Source organism: Homalodisca vitripennis, chromosome 4 (assembly GCF_021130785.1).
Source record: "Homalodisca vitripennis isolate AUS2020 chromosome 4, UT_GWSS_2.1, whole genome shotgun sequence".
Lineage (NCBI taxonomy): Eukaryota > Metazoa > Arthropoda > Insecta > Hemiptera > Cicadellidae > Homalodisca > Homalodisca vitripennis.
The window spans coordinates 52546152-52562789 of record NC_060210.1 but is presented as its reverse complement, the minus strand read 5'-3'; the positions used below and the strand labels follow the sequence as shown (position 1 = coordinate 52562789).

Genomic DNA, 16638 nt, shown 5'->3' with positions numbered 1-16638 from the left:
AACAGTGTGTACAATATATTTTAATTTATATTATTTTCTTCACGCGTTATAAGAATAAACATGGAACTATTTTGTTTTTATACAACCATAAAACTTTGACGTGGGAATAACTGTATATACACTGTTTTATAAGTTATGTGCATGATGAAGAATTAGTTTATTGTGTGTATTTATTTGGTGGTGGGCCGGTCCCGGCGGTACTACAATGCCGGGTCAACCCGTGACAGAGGTGGAACAAGCTCCTAGCACTCCGTCATTTTCCAAAAATCATTTTAACAAACTGGTCCCTCGATGAGGGACGTATCGGATGTTAAGCTGATAAGAACAGATATTTTGGGCCTTTCATTTTTTCGGCTATTCTTTTGTCATCATCTAAGTCATTTTATTTTAATGTCCAATTATTACATGAATGGGATGCAACATGCAAGTTGCTTACAAACTAATTAACGTCTTAAGAATTACCGATTATAACAATAACAATAAATTAATAAATAACAATATATAATTTAAACAATAACGATAATATAAACTTTGAAAGGCCTCTGTTAACAATACTAGAAACTACAGTTAAAACAGTTAAAATACTAAAAACTACGTCACATGCAAGTGTAGATAAAAAATACATGCGATTTGGGCTATATTGTCGCACACCCGTAACATGCTGCACGTATATGTCCCGGCTCCAGCGGATGGCAGTGGAGACACACTTACGGGAGAGGGCCACACCATATTGCCGGGAAACACCTAGTCGGGCCAGGGTCCCCCAATTGGCTTTGTCCCACGCGCCCAGAGAGCCGACTACAAAGGCATCCATCCGGCTCGGAGAGTCTGGACGTGGGGATCATATGCGGCATATTTCCTCACCCGTGCCTCGACAATGGACTGCCATCCGTCCTCGTTTGGCATAGTGACATCAACCAAATTAATTAACGGTCACGGTCGATGACCACCAAGTCAGGCCGGGGGCGAGCCAAGTTGTCTGGGACAACACGTTCAGGCAGCAGCTGGTCGAGAGGTACCCGCTGGTTCTGGCGCACCTCAACCCCAGGTGATGGTCGGATAGATGCCGCGAGGAGGCCAATGACGGCGTCATGACGTTTCGTGACCACGGCCATGGTTGGGAGACAGTGACAAAGCACATGGGCCGTGGTCTCGTCATGACGACCACATCGGCGGCAGCGCCGGTCCCCAGCACCCCAGCGCCTGCATCCATTCAGGGGTAGAACGTTGAGGCGCGCCCTATGTACGAATCGCCAGTCAGCGAACCTCGTGTGGCGACCTTCATACAAGAAGTGATTCGAAGTGGGGCACGCAGCTGCAACTCTCATCACCCTACCTTGGTCCGGCTTAGCAGACAATGCAGACCGATAAGATAACTGCATAGCCGACCGCAGGCAGGATGACACCCTGGACCGGGAGCCCCTGTCCATAATGGAGTAGGATCTTTCACCCGGGACAGTCAGCTGGAAGGAATCCCTCTCCCCGCACCATACCAAACGGAGGTCTGGGAGCCGCTTGGAGAGGCGATTCCGGGAAGCCCGGGCCAGAAAAAAGGTGGTCGCTACATTGGAGTTGCCAGCGAAATCCCCATTCAAATATGCCACAAGGTACTCTTTGTCTGCTCTGACAGCAGACCGCTGACCAGCCGACACAGCGAGACCTTGAAGAGCAAGGTGTGCGACTTAAGGGTCTGGGCAGTTCAGTAGGCGGAAGGCGTGGGCTACAGCGGCAAGGTCTGATAGGTCGGCCAATGGCAGAAGGCCAGCTCCCCCCCAGGAGGGTGGGAGTGCGCCAAACTCAGCACTCGCTCTAGCAGGGAGGTTTAAAGTCCGCTTGCAGCCCGCTTTGACAATGTTGTCCAGCCCACGCAAGCACGTCTTCCTGATCCTCGCGGTATTAAGGTTAAAGATCAATTGCGGGATCAGGAACGTGCGCAGGGCGTGGAGCTTTTGCCAGGGCGCAAGCAGACTCCCAAAGATGGCGGCAGCCTCACCTTCGAGCCTTGTAATGGTGTCCACAGGAGTTTGATCAACTCTCATGCTAGTGGGCACCCCAAGATGTTGGTATGACTTGCCTTCACCCAGGACCCTAAGTGGGGAGCTGTAAATGGCAAACGCTGTCGGCCTCACCTCACGCCGCGCCACATGGAGTGTGGCACACTTCTACGGCCCACCCAGTGAGGCGACTGGCCAGAAGGCTGCAAAACAGCTTCCCGCAGGTGTTGGACAGGGCTATCCCCCAATTGGTGATATCCCCCACCGGACCCTTCTGGATCAGTACAGTCGTCGTGACCTTCCAGGCGGGCGGAAACCGCTTAGCCGCCAAAAGACGTTGAAGACTGCGGCAAGAACATGCCCGGAAGGGTCCCGACGACGCCATACTCCATATCTGATCCCGTCTGGACCAGGAGCGGTGTTAGAGGTCCGGCGGAGGAGGGAGATGACCTCCCCAGGGAACGTGGCCTCCACGAGCGGTGGTGGGGGTGCAGCAGGGAGACTGGAGTTAGGGGGCGGAGTCCCCACGCTCCCCTCCCTGGGAGAGTAGCAGTCCCTGAAGTGGTCCTCGATGGCTGCACCGGGGATACTGAAAAATGGCGAGGCCACCTTCAGGACCTCGCGGACCGCCCGTCTTGGAGCCCGCCGATACAGTCTCTGAAGGCGTGTGGCTTCCCGGGCATCATGGCGTCCAGTAGTCCGAGGTGGTCGATTGGTCCGAGGTGGTTGAGCATCCCGGTGATCTCCCCGTCGATCTTGCCCTAGCCGCGCAGATGCCGACGTCACAACTTGTCCCATGCCATCTCCGGATTGAATATAGCCACCCACTCACGCTGCCATGCCAAGAGCTCGAAGGCAGGATGGTCGGCCAATGAGGAGGCCGGCGAGCCAGGAGGGGTGGAGCCAGCAGATGATGGTGGGCCCGGCGGTGGCGGAGGTGGAGAGGGAGGCCCAGCAGTAGACGCGGCCGGCGAGCCGATGATGGTGGCTGGAGACGCAGGCGGGACTGGAGGTGAAGTTCCACGGGCTTGTCGAGGTAGTTGGGTGGGCGGTGACGCTGTGGACAGCACGGGTGACGGAATTTGGGCAGGCAGCGGCTCGCGAGGAGGAGTCAAGTTCCGTTCCCTAAGTCGGCGGCGGTGAGCATTGCGCGCAATGGCGGCCGCAGTGCGTGCACGGATGAGGGAGGCGGGGGGGTGAGCAGCGGCGACGAGGATCCCGAGGTGGAAGGGGAGGCAGTAGGCGGAGTCCTAGGCCGGATGGGAGTGGCAACGCCGATAATCCTCTCCTAAAGAGTGTTGTAGGAGGACGCACTCAAGCCAAGCTCCTCCTAAGGAAGAAGAAAATCGGCTCCCGGATGTTCTTCAGCAAAATGGGCCTTGGCCTGCTTCAACGCGTAGCGGTGTTGCCGGCAGGAAAACTCCACGTCACAGCATACAAAGGAGATGTCCTACGTACGGTATATTCGCATCTCGGCCTTTTGACTGAGAACGTAAATTTCAGCATTCTACTCAGAGATTTTTCGCATTTCGGCCTTGTGGCTGAGAACGTAAATTTCAGAAAGCTACGTACGGATTTTTCGCATCTCGGTCTTTTGACTGAGAACGTAAATTTCAGCAATCTACTCAGAGACTCTTCGCATCTCGGCCTTGTGCCTGAGAACGTAAATTTCAACAATCTACTCAGAGACTTTTCGCATCTCGGCCTCGTAGATGAGAACGTAAATTTCAGAAAGCTACGTACGGATCTTTCGCATCTCGGCCTTGTGGCTGAGAACGTAAATTTCAGAAATCTACTCAGAGACTTTTCGCATCTCTTTCTTGTGGCTGAGAACGTAGATTTCAGAAAGCTACTTACGGATTATTCGCATCTCGGCCTTTTGACTGAGAACGTAAATTTCAGAAAGCTACGTACGGAATATTCGCATCTCGGCCTTTCGACTGAGAACGTAAATTTCAGCATTCTACTCAGAGATTTTTCGCATTTCGGCCTTGTGGCTGAGAACGTAAATTTCAGAAAGCTACGTACGGATCTTTCGCATCTCGGCCTTGTGGCTGAGAACGTAAATTTCAGAAATCTACTCAGAGACTTTTCGCATCTCTTTCTTGTGGCTGAGAACGTAGATTTCGGAAAGCTACGTACGGATTTTTCGCATCTCGGCCTTTTGACTGAGAACGTAAATTTCAGAAAGCTACGTACGGATCTTTCGCATCTCGGCCTTGTGGCTGATAACGTAAATTTCAGAAATCTACTCAGAGACTTTTCGCATCTCGGCCTTGTGCCTGAAAAAGTGAATTTCAGAAATCTACTCAGAGACTTTTCGCATCTCTTTCTTGTGGCTGAGAACGTAGATTTCAGCAATCTACTCAGAGACATTTCGCATCTCGGCCTTGTGTCTGAGAAAGTATATTTCAGAAAGCTACTTACGGATTATTCGCATCTCGGCCTTTTGACTGAAAACGTAAATTTCAGCATTCTACGTACGGATTTTTCGCATTTTGGCCTCGTGGCTGAGAAAGTAAATTTCAGAAAGCTACGTACGGATCTTTCGCATCTCGGCCTTGTAGCTGAGAACGTAAATTTCAGAAATCTACTCAGAGACTTTTCGCATCTCGGCCTTGTAGCTGAGAACGTAGATTTCAGAAAGCTACGTACGGATTTTTCGCATCTCGGCCTTTTGACTGAGACCGTAAATTTCAGAAAGCTACGTACGGAATATTCGCATCTCGGCCTTTTGAATGAGAACGTAAATTTCATAAAACTACGTACGGTATATTCGCATCTCGGCCTTTTGACTGAGAACGTAAATTTTTGAAAGCTACGTACGGATTTTTCGCATCACGGCTTTTTGACAGAGAACGTAAATTTCAGAAATCTACTCAGAGACTTTTTGCATCTCGGCCTTGTGGCTGAGAACGTAGATTTCAGAAAGCTACGTACGGATCTTTTGCATTTTGGCATTTTGGCTGAGAACGTAAATTTTAGCAATCTACTCAGAGATTTTTCGCATTTCGGCCTTGTGGCTGATAACGTAAATTTCAGAAAGCTACGTACGAATTTTTCGCATCTCGGTCTTTTGACTGAAAACGTAAATTTCAGCATTCTACTCAGAGATTTTTCGCATTTCGGCCTTGTGGCTGAGAACGTAAATTTCAGAAAGCTACGTACGGATCTTTTGCATTTTGGCATTTTGGCTGAAAACGTAAATTTCAGCATTCTACTCAGAGACTCTTCGCATCTCGGGCCTGGTGCCTGAAAAAGTGAATTTCAGAAATCTACTCAGAGACTCGTCGCATCTCGGCCTTGTGCCTGAAAAAGTGAATTTCAGAAATCTACTCAGAGACTTTTCGCATCTCGGCCTTGTGGCTGAGAACGTAGATTTCAGCAATCTACTCAGAGACTTTTTGAATCTCGGCCTCGTGGCTAAGAACCTTTTTTCAGAAAGCTACGTACGGATCTTTCGCATCTCGGCCTTGTAGCTGAGAACGTAAATTTTTGAAAGCTACGTACGGATTTTTCGCATCACGGCTTTTTGACTGAGAACGTAAATTTCAGAAATCTACTCAGAGACTTTTTGCATCTCGGCCTTGTGGCTGAGAACGTAGATTTCAGAAAGCTACGTACGGATTTTTCGCATCTCGGCTTTTTGACTGAGAACGTAAATTTCAGAAATCTACTCAGAGACTTTTTGCATCTCGGCCTTGTGGCTGAGAACGTAGATTTCAGAAAGCTACGTACGGATTTTTCGCATCTCGGCTTTTGACTGAGACCGTAAATTTCAGAAAGCTACGTACGGAATATTCGCATCTCGGCCTTTTGAATGAGAACGTAAATTTCATAAAGCTACGTACGGTATATTCGCATCTCGGCCTTTTGACTGAGAACGTAAATTTTTGAAAGCTACGTACGGATTTTTCGCATCACGGCTTTTTGACAGAGAACGTAAATTTCAGAAATCTACTCAGAGACTTTTTGCATCTCGGCCTTGTGGCTGATAACGTAAATTTCAGAAAGCTAGGTACGAAATTTTTCGCATCTCGGTCTTTTGACTGAAAACGTAAATTTCAGCATTCTACTCAGAGATTTTTCGCATTTCGGCCTTGTGGCTGAGAACGTAAATTTCAGAAAGCTACGTACGGATTTTCGCATCTCGGCCTTTTGACTGAGAACGTAAATTTCAGAAAGCTACGTACGGAATATTCGCATCTCGGCCTTTTGAATGAGAACGTAAATTTCATAAAGCTACGTACGGAATATTCGCATCTCGGCCTTTTGACTGATAACGTAAATTTCATAAAAGCTACGTACGGAATATTCGCATCTCGGCCTTGTGGCTGAGAACGTAAATTTCAGAAATCTATTTAGAGACTTTTCGCATCTCGGCTTTCTGACTCAGAACATAAATTTCAGCAATCTACTCAGAGACTTTTTGCATCTCGTCCTCGTGGCTGAGAACGTAAATTTCAGAATGCTACGTACGGATCTTTCGCATCTCGGCCTTGTGGCTGAGAACGTAAATTTCAGAAATCTACTCAGAGACTTTTCGCATCTCGGCCTTGTGGCTGAGAACGTAAATTTCAGAAATCTACTCAGAGACTTTTCGCATCTTTTTCTTGTGGCTGAGAACGTAGATTTCAGAAAGCTACGTACGGATCTTTCGCATCTCGGCTTTTTGACTGAGAACGTAAATTTCAGAAAGCTACGTACGGATTTTTCGCATCTCGGCCTTTTGACTGAGAACGTAAATTTCAGAAATCTACTCAGAGACTTTTCGCATCTCGGCCTTGTGGCTGAGAACGTAGATTTCAGAAAGCTACGTACGGATCTTTCGCATCTCGGCATTTTGGCTGAGAACGTAAATTTCAGAAATCTACTCAGAGACTTTTCGCATCTCGGCCTTGTAGCTGAGAACGTAGATTTCAGAAAGCTACGTACGGATTTTTCGCATCTCGGCCTTTTGACTGAGACCGTAAATTTCAGAAAGCTACGTACGGAATATTCGCATCTCGGCCTTTTGAATGAGAACGTAAATTTCATAAAGCTACGTACGGAATATTCGCATCTCGGCCTTTTGACTGAGAACGTAAATTTCAGCATTCTACTCAGAGATTTTTCGCATTTCGGCCTTGTGGCTGAGAACGTAAATTTCAGAAAGCTACGTACGGATTTTCGCATCTCGGTCTTTTTGACTGAGAACGTAAATTTCAGCAATCTACTCAGAGACTTTTCGCATCTCGGCTTCGTGCCTGAAAAAGTGAATTTCAGAAATCTACTCAGAGACTCGTCGCATCTCGGCCTTGTGCCTGAAAAAGTAAATTTCAGAAATCTACTCAGAGACTTTTCGCATCTCGGCCTTGTGGCTGAGAACGTAGATTTCAGCAATCTACTCAGAGACTTTTCGCATCTCGGCCTCGTGGCTGAGAACCTTTTTTTCAGAAAGCTACGTACGGATCTTTCGCATCTCGGCCTTGTAGCTGAGAACGTAAATTTTTGAAAGCTACGTACGGATTTTTCGCATCTCGGCTTTTTGACTGAGAACGTAAATTTCAGAAATCTACTCAGAGACTTTTCGCATCTCGGCCTTGTGGCTGAGAACGTAGATTTCAGAAAGCTACGTACGGATCTTTCGCATCTCGGCATTTTGGCTGAGAACGTAAATTTCAGCAATCTACTCAGAGACTTTTCGCATCTCGGCCTTGTAGCTGAGAACGTAGATTTCAGAAAGCTACGTACGGATTTTTCGCATCTCGGCCTTTTGACTGAGAACGTAAAATTTCAGAAAGCTACGTACGGAATATTCGCATCTCGGCCTTTTGAATGAGAACGTAAATTTCAGAAAGCTACGTACGGAATATTTCGCATCTCGGCCTTGTTGACTGATAACGTAAATTTCATACGTACGGAATATTTGCATCTCGGCCTTTTGACTGAGAACGTAAATTTCAGCAATCTACTCAGAGATTTTTCGCATCTCGGCCTTGTGGCTGAGAACGTAAATTTCAGAAAGCTACGTACGGATTTTTCGCATCTCGGCTTTCTGACTGAGAACGTAAATTTCAGCAATTTACTCAGAGACTTTTCGCATCTCGGCCTCGTAGATGAGAACGTAAATTTCAGAAATCTACTCAGAGACTTTTCGCATCTCGGCCTTGTGGACTGAGAACGTAAATTTCAGAAATCTACTCAGAGACTTTTTCGCATCTCGGCCTTGTGGCTGAGAACGTAGATTTCAGAAAGCTACGTACGGATCTTTCGCATCTCGGCATTTTGGCTGAGAACGTAAATTTTAGCAATCTACTCAGAGACTTTTCGCATCTCGGCCTTGTAGCTGAGAACGTAGATTTCAGAAAGCTACGTACGGATTTTTCGCATCTCGGCCTTTTGACTGAGACCGTAAATTTCAGAAAGCTACGTACGGAATATTCGCATCTCGGCCTTTTGAATGAGAACGTAAATTTCATAAAGCTACGTACGGAATATTCGCATCTCGGCCTTTTGACTGAGAACGTAAATTTCATAAAGCTACGTACGGAATATTCGCATCTCGGCCTTGTGGCTGAGAACGTAAATTTCAGAAATCTATTTAGAGACTTTTCGCATCTCGGCTTTCTGACTCAGAACATAAATTTCAGCAATCTACTCAGAGACTTTTTGCATCTCGTCCTCGTGGCTGAGAACGTAAATTTCAGAATGCTACGTACGGATCTTTCGCATCTCGGCCTTGTGGCTGAGAACGTAAATTTCAGAAATCTACTCAGAGACTTTTCGCATCTCGGCCTTGTGGCTGAGAACGTAAATTTCAGAAATCTACTCAGAGACTTTTCGCATCTCTTTCTTGTGGCTGAGAACGTAGATTTCAGAAAGCTACGTACGGATTTTTCGCATCTCGGCTTTTTGACTGAGAACGTAAATTTCAGAAAGCTACGTACGGAATATTCGCATCTCGGCCTTTTGACTGAGAACGTAAATTTCAGAAATCTACTCAGAGACTTTTCGCATCTCGGCCTTGTAGCTGAGAATGTAGATTTCAGAAAGCTATGTACGGATCTTTCGCATCTCGGCATTTTGGCTGAGAACGTAAATTTCAGAAATCTACTCAGAGACTTTTCGCATCTCGGCCTTGTAGCTGAGAACGTAGATTTCAGAAAGCTACGTACGGATTTTTCGCATCTCGGCCTTTTGACTGAGACCGTATATTTCAGAAAGCTACGTACGGAATATTTGCATCTCGGCCTTTTGAATGAGAACGTAAATTTCATAAAGCTACGTACGGAATATTCGCATCTCGGCCTTTTGACTGAGAACGTAAATTTCAGCATTCTACTCAGAGATTTTTCGCATTTCGGCCTTGTGGCTGAGAACGTAAATTTCAAAAAGCTACGTACGGATTTTTCGCATCTCGGTCTTTTGACTGAGAACGTAAATTTCAGCAATCTACTCAGAGACTTTTCGCATCTCGGCTTTCTGAATGAGAACGTAAATTTCAGCAATCTACTCAGAGACTTTTCGCATCTCGGCCTCGTAGATGAGAACGTAAATTTCAGAAAGCTACGTACGGATCTTTCGCATCTCGGCCTTGTGGCTGAGAACGTAAATTTCAGAAATCTACTCAGAGACTTTTCGCATCTCTTTCTTGTGGCTGAGAACGTAGATTTCAGAAAGCTACGTACGGATTTTTCGCATCTCGGCCTTTTGACTGAGAACGTAAAATTCAGAAAGCTACGTACGGAATATTCGCATCTCGGCCTTTTGACTGAGAACGTAAATTTCAGCAATCTACTCAGAGACTTTTTCGCATCTCGGCTTTCTGACTGAGAACGTAAATTTCAGTAATCTACTCAAAGACTTTTCGCATCTCGGCCTTGTAGCTGAGAACGTAGATTTCAGAAAGCTACGTACGGATTTTTCGCATCTCGGCCTCTTTTGACTGAGAACGTAAATTTCAGAAAGCTACTCAGAGACTTTTCGCATCTCTTTCTTGTGGCTGAGAACGTAGATTTCAGAAAGCTACGTACGGATTTTTCGCATCTCGGCCTTTTGACTGAGAACGTAAATTTCAGAAAGCTACGTACGGATCTTTCGCATCTCGGCCTTGTGGCTGATAACGTAAATTTCAGAAATCTACTCAGAGACTTTTCGCATCTCGGCCTTGTGGCTGAGAACGTAAATTTCAGAAATCTACTCAGAGACTTTTCGCATCTCGGCCTTGTGCCTGAAAAAGTGAATTTCAGAAATCTACTCAGAGACTTTTCGCATCTCTTTCTTGTGGCTGAGAACGTAGATTTCAGCAATCTACTCAGAGACTTTTCGCATCTCGGCCTTGTGTCTGAGAAAGTATATTTCAGAAAGCTACTTACGGATTATTCGCATCTCGGCCTTTTGACTGAGAACGTAAATTTCAGCGTTCTACGTACGGATTTTTCGCATCTCGGCCTCGTGGCTGAGAAAGTAAATTTCAGAAAGCTACGTACGGATCTTTCGCATCTCGGCCTTGTAGCTGAGAACGTAAATTTCAGAAATCTACTCAGAGACTTTTCGCATCTCGGCCTTGTAGCTGAGAACGTAGATTTCAGAAAGCTACGTACGGATTTTTCGCATCTCGGCCTTTTGACTGAGACCGTAAATTTCAGAAAGCTACGTACGGAATATTCGCATCTCGGCCTTTTGAATGAGAACGTAAATTTCATAAAGCTACGTACGGTATATTTCGCATCTCGGCCTTTTGACTGAGAACGTAAATTTCAGCATTCTACTCAGAGATTTTTCGCATCTCGGCCTTGTGGCTGATAACGTAAATTTCAGAAAGCTACGTACGAATTTTTCGCATCTCGGCCTTTTGACTGAGAACGTAAATTTCAGCAATCTACTCAGAGACTTTTCGCATCTCGGCCTTGTGGCTGAGAACGTAAATTTCAGAAAGCTACGTACGGATCTTTCGCATCTCGGCCTTTTGACTGAGAACGTAAATTTCAGAATCTACGTCAGAGACTTTTCGCATCTCGGCCTTGTGGCTGAGAACGTAAATTTCAGAAATCTACTCAGAGACTTTTCGCATCTCGGCCTTGTGGCTGAGAACGTAAATTTCAGAAATCTACTCAGAGACTTTTCGCATCTCGGCCTTTTGACTGAGAACGTAAATTTCAGCAATCTACTCAGAGACTTTTCGCATCTCGGCCTTGTAGCTGAGAACGTAAATTTCAGAAAGCTACGTACGGATTTTTCGCATCTCGGCCTTTTGACTGAGAACGTAAATTTCAGAAAATCTACTCAGAGATTTTTCGCATCTCGGCCTTGTGGCTGAGAACGTAGATTTCAGAAAGCTACGTACGGATCTTTCGCATCTCGGCATTTTGGCTGAGAACGTAAATTTCAGCAATCTACTCAGAGACTTTTCGCATCTCGGCCTTGTAGCTGAGAACGTAGATTTCAGAAAGCTACGTACGGATTTTTCGCATCTCGGCCTTTTGACTGAGACCGTAAATTTCAGAAAGCTACGTACGGAATATTTCGCATCTCGGCCTTTTGAATGAGAACGTAAATTTCATAAAGCTACGTACGGAATATTCGCATCTCGGCCTTTTGACTGAGAACGTAAATTTCAGCATTCTACTCAGAGATTTTTCGCATTTCGGCCTTGTGGCTGAGAACGTAAATTTCAGAAAGCTACGTACGGATTTTTCGCATCTCGGTCTTTTGACTGAGAACGTAAATTTCAGCAATCTACTCAGAGACTTTTCGCATCTCGGCCTTTCTGAATGAGAACGTAAATTTCAGCAATCTACTCAGAGACTTTTCGCATCTCGGCCTTGTAGGCTGAGAACGTAAATTTCAGAAAGCTACGTACGGATCTTTCGCATCTCGGCCTTGTGGCTGAGAACGTAAATTTCAGAAATCTACTCAGAGACTTTTCGCATCTCGGCTTGTGGCTGAGAACGTAGATTTCAGAAAGCTACGTACGGATTTTTCGCATCTCGGCCTTTTGACTGAGAACGTAAATTTCAGAAATCTACGTAGAGACTTTTCGCATCTCGGCTTTCTGACTGAGAACGTAAATTTCAGAAATCTACTCAGAGACTTTTCGCATCTCGGCCTTGTAGCTGAGAACGTAGATTTCAGAAAGCTACGTACGGATTTTTCGCATCTCGGCCTTTTGACTGAGAACGTAAATTTCAGAAAGCTACGTACGGAATATTCGCATCTCGGCCTTTTGACTGAGAACGTAAATTTCAGCATTCTACTCAGAGATTTGTCGCATCTCGGCCTTTTGACTGAGAACGTAAATTTCAGAAAGCTACTCAGAGACTTTTCGCATCTCGGCTTTCTGACTGAGAACGTAAATTTCAGCAATCTACTCAGAGACTTTTCGCATCTCGGCCTCGTGGCTGAGAACGTAAATTTCAGAAAGCTACGTACGGATCTTTCGCATCTCGGCCTTGTGACTGAGAACGTAAATTTCAGAAATCTACTCAGAGACTTTTCGCATCTCGGCCTTGTGGCTGAGAACGTAAATTTCAGAAATCTACTCAGAGACTTTTCGCATCTCGGCCTTGTGGCTGAGAACGTAAATTTCAGAAATCTACTCAGAGACTTTTCGCATCTCGGCCTTGTGGCTGAGAACGTAGATTTCAGCAATCTACTCAGAGACTTTTCGCATCTCGGCCTTGTGTCTGAGAACGTATATTTCAGAAAGCTACGTACGGAATATTCGCATCTCGGCCTTTTGACTGAGAACGTAAATTTCAGCATTCTACTCAGAGATTTTTCGCATTTCGGCCTTGTGGCTGAGAACGTAAATTTCAGAAAGCTACGTACGGATTTTTCGCATCTCGGTCTTTTGACTGAGAACGTAAATTTCAGCAATCTACTCAGAGACTTTTCGCATCTCGGCTTTCTGAATGAGAACGTAAATTTCAGCAATCTACTCAGAGACTTTTCGCATCTCGGCCTCGTAGATGAGAACGTAAATTTCAGAAAGCTACGTACGGATCTTTCGCATCTCGGCCTTGTGGCTGAGAACGTAAATTTCAGAAATCTACTCAGAGACTTTTCGCATCTCTTTCTTGTGGCTGAGAACGTAGATTTCAGAAAGCTACGTACGGATTTTTCGCATCTCGGCCTTTTGACTGAGAACGTAAATTTCAGAAATCTATTTAGAGACTTTTCGCATCTCGGCTTTCTGACTGAGAACGTAAATTTCAGTAATCTACTCAAAGACTTTTCGCATCTCGGCCTTGTAGCTGAGAACGTAGATTTCAGAAAGCTACGTACGGATTTTTCGCATCTCGGCCTTGTAGCTGAGACCGTAAATTTCAGAAAGCTACGTACGGAATATTCTCATCTCGGCCTTTTGACTGAGAACGTAAATTTCAGCATTCTACTCAGAGATTTTTCGCATCTCGGCCTTTTGACTGAGAACGTAAATTTCAGCAATCTACTCAGAGACTTTTCGCTACTCGGCTTTCTGACTGAGAACGTAAATTTCAGTAATCTACTCAAAGACTTTTCGCATCTCGGCCTCGTGGCTGAGAACGTAAATTTCAGAAAGCTACGTACGGATCTTTCGCATCTCGGCCTTGTGCCTGAGAACGTAAATTTCAGAAATCTACTCAGAGACTTTTCGCATTTCGGCCTTGTGGCTGAGAACGTAAATTTCAGAAATCTACTCAGAGACTTTTCGCATCTCGGCCTTGTGACTGAAAAAGTGAATTTCAGAAATCTACTCAGAGACTTTTCGCATCTCTTTCTTGTGGCTGAGAACGTAGATTTCAGCAATCTACTCAGAGACTTTTCGCATCTCGGCCTTGTGTCTGAGAAAGTATATTTCAAAAAGCTACTTACGGATTATTCGCATCTCGGCCTTTTGACTGAGAACGTAAATTTCAGCATTCTACTCAGAGATTTTTCGCATTTCGGCCTTGTGGCTGAGAACGTAGATTTCAGAAAGCTACGTACGGATTTTTCGCATCTCGGCCTTTTGGCTGAGAACGTAAATTTCAGAAAGCTACGTACGGAATATTTCGCATCTCGGCCTTTTGACTGAGAACGTAAATTTCAGCATTCTACTCAGAGATTTTTCGCATTTCGGCCTTGTGGCTGAGAACGTAAATTTCAGAAAGCTACGTACGGATTTTTCGCATCTCGGTCTTTTGAATGAGAACGTAAATTTCATAAAGCTACGTACGGAATATTCGCATCTCGGCCTTTTGACTGAGAACGTAAATTTCATAAAGCTACGTACGGAATATTCGCATCTCGGCCTTTTGACTGAGAACGTAAATTTCAGCATTCTACTCAGAGACTTTTCGCATCTCGGCCTCGTAGATGAGAACGTAAATTTCAGAAATCTACTCAGAGACATTTCGCATCTCGGCCTTGTGGCTGAGAACGTAAATTTCAGAAATCTACACCGTAATGTGGCGGTGCCACCGGCGCGACAGTGTATGCCGCACCGTGGCGTTTAAAACCAGTAAAAACTGATAATTTACGAGCTAATATGTAAAAATGTTGTTTTTAAACACCGATAATACTGTTTGGAACATGAAATGTGTGCATTTTAACGGATACCTTGGCAAAATTACCATAGAAACCAACTCTTGCCGTTTGCCTCTCGGTGGCAGATAAAACTGTCGTTTTGGTCGGTACCAAGTGTCTGGGCAAGTACATTCATACTTACCTGGCGTAGGGGTTACCGTGATCACGAAGGCGGTTCCCCCAGGATGGGGCCTTTCCATTGCACTACGGTCGGGCTGACTCCTGCGAATGCCCCAAATGTGGGTATCTCGGGCGCGTAATTTTTGGTAGCGGGGACTGCGTTCGCGCCGTCCCTAATTATCCACTAATGCCTTGTCGAGAAAACAAAATAAGAAGATGAAGAAGAAAAATATATATATATATATATATATATATATATATATATATATATATATATATATCTTACGGTTTTAAAATAATTTCACAAGGACATTTTAAAGTTGTCTCTATAATAAATAAAATTAAATAAGTCAGCTTTCCCACCAAAGTCTATACGTGCAATATTATAATATTGACAACCTAGAATAATAAAATGTATACATAAATAAATTAGGAATAATCAATTAAATGTGTGTATTCCGACAATTAATTACTGTGATTCAAATATAAACACTTGTTTTCGTGTCAATATGTACCACCAATAATGGTTCTTGTTCACTACTGAACGCTTAAGTAACCTATGGATCGTCTAGATCAGTTAGTCTCTCGCCAACGGCCATACCACGTTGAATATACCGGTTCTCGTCCGATCACCGAAGTCAAGCAACGTCGGGCGTGGTTAGTACTTGGATGGGTGACCGCTTGGGAACACCACGTGCTGTTGGCATTTTTTTGTAATTTTTTTCTTTTCTAAAATTCAATAATTGTATTTTTACATTAAAATTCTACATTCTTGTACTTTTGAACGATTATTATCGTTATTTTGAGCCCTACAATTTTTTGGCAAATAAATACACTTTTATTGAAAAAAAAAACAAACTATCAATACGCGGAAATAAGAAAATATTGTAAATTAATAAATTTTTTTTTTTTATTTTAATACCAACCAGTAAACACCATCAAAATTGTTGTGTAATAGTGGCAACAGTGTGTACAATATATTTTAATTTATATTATTTTCTTCACGCGTTATAAGAATAAACATGGAACTAGGCTATTTTGTTTTTATACAACCATAAAACTTTGAAGTGGGGATAACTGTATATACACTGTTTTATAAGTTATGTGCATGATGAAGAATTAGTTTATCGTGTGTATTTATCTGGTGGTGGGCCGGTCCCGGCGGTACTGCAATGCCGGGTCAACCCGTGACAGAGGTGGAGCAAGCTCCTAGCACTCCGTCATTTTCCAAAAATCAGTTTAACAAACTGGTCCCTCGATGAGGGACGTATCAGATGTTAAGCTGATAAGAACAGATATTTTGGGCCTTTCATTTTTTCGGCAATTCTTTTTTCCATCATCTAATTCAATTGTTTAATTTTCAAATGTCAATACAGCCAGAGTGCAACATGCAAGTTGCTTACAAACTAAATAACGTCATATACTTACATTTAATAACAATAATAATAAATTAATAAATAACAATATATAATTTTAAAACAATAACGATAATATAAACTTTGAAAAGGCCTCTGTAACAATACTACAACTAAGGTTAAAATACTAAAAACTACGTCACATGCAAGTGAAGTTTAAAAAAGACATGCGAGTTAAAAAGTTAAAATATTTAAAAACTATTTAAAAAACTAAGGGCCATGGACGGCTCCCCCGCTCTATGGGCTGTATTGCCGCACACCCGTGACATGCTGCACGTATATGTCCCGGCTCCAGCGGATGGCAGTGGAGACACACTTACGGGAGAGGGCCACACTATATTGCCGGGAGACACCTAGTCGGGGCCAGGGTCCCCCAATTGGCTTTGTCCCACGCGCCCAGAGAGCCGACAACAAAGGCGTCCACGGTGACACGGTAACCGCCGGCTCGGAGAGTCTGGGCGAGGGGATCATATGCGGCGTATTTCCTCTCCCGTGCCTCGACAATGGACTGCCATCCGTCCTCGTACGGCATGGTGACATCGACCAATTTAATTAGCTTATGGTCACGGTCGATGACC

General features: G+C 44.5%; 3 non-coding genes and 1 pseudogene across 3 annotated transcripts; 2 read left to right on the top strand and 2 right to left on the bottom strand.

The window, feature by feature from the left end:
• Positions 1 to 175: 175 nt before the first annotated feature.
• Positions 176 to 358, bottom strand: LOC124361614 (annotated as a pseudogene).
• Positions 359 to 14659: 14301 nt separating this feature from the next.
• Positions 14660 to 14821, top strand: LOC124361600. Its single transcript, XR_006922352.1, has one exon. It is a non-coding gene; the product is annotated as a U1 spliceosomal RNA (small nuclear RNA).
• Positions 14822 to 15232: 411 nt separating this feature from the next.
• LOC124361617 lies at positions 15233 to 15351 on the top strand. Its single transcript, XR_006922363.1, has one exon. It is a non-coding gene; the product is annotated as a 5S ribosomal RNA (ribosomal RNA).
• Positions 15352 to 15787: 436 nt separating this feature from the next.
• LOC124361611 lies at positions 15788 to 15973 on the bottom strand. The gene has a single exon (XR_006922362.1). It is a non-coding gene; the product is annotated as a U2 spliceosomal RNA (small nuclear RNA).
• Positions 15974 to 16638: the final 665 nt, after the last annotated feature.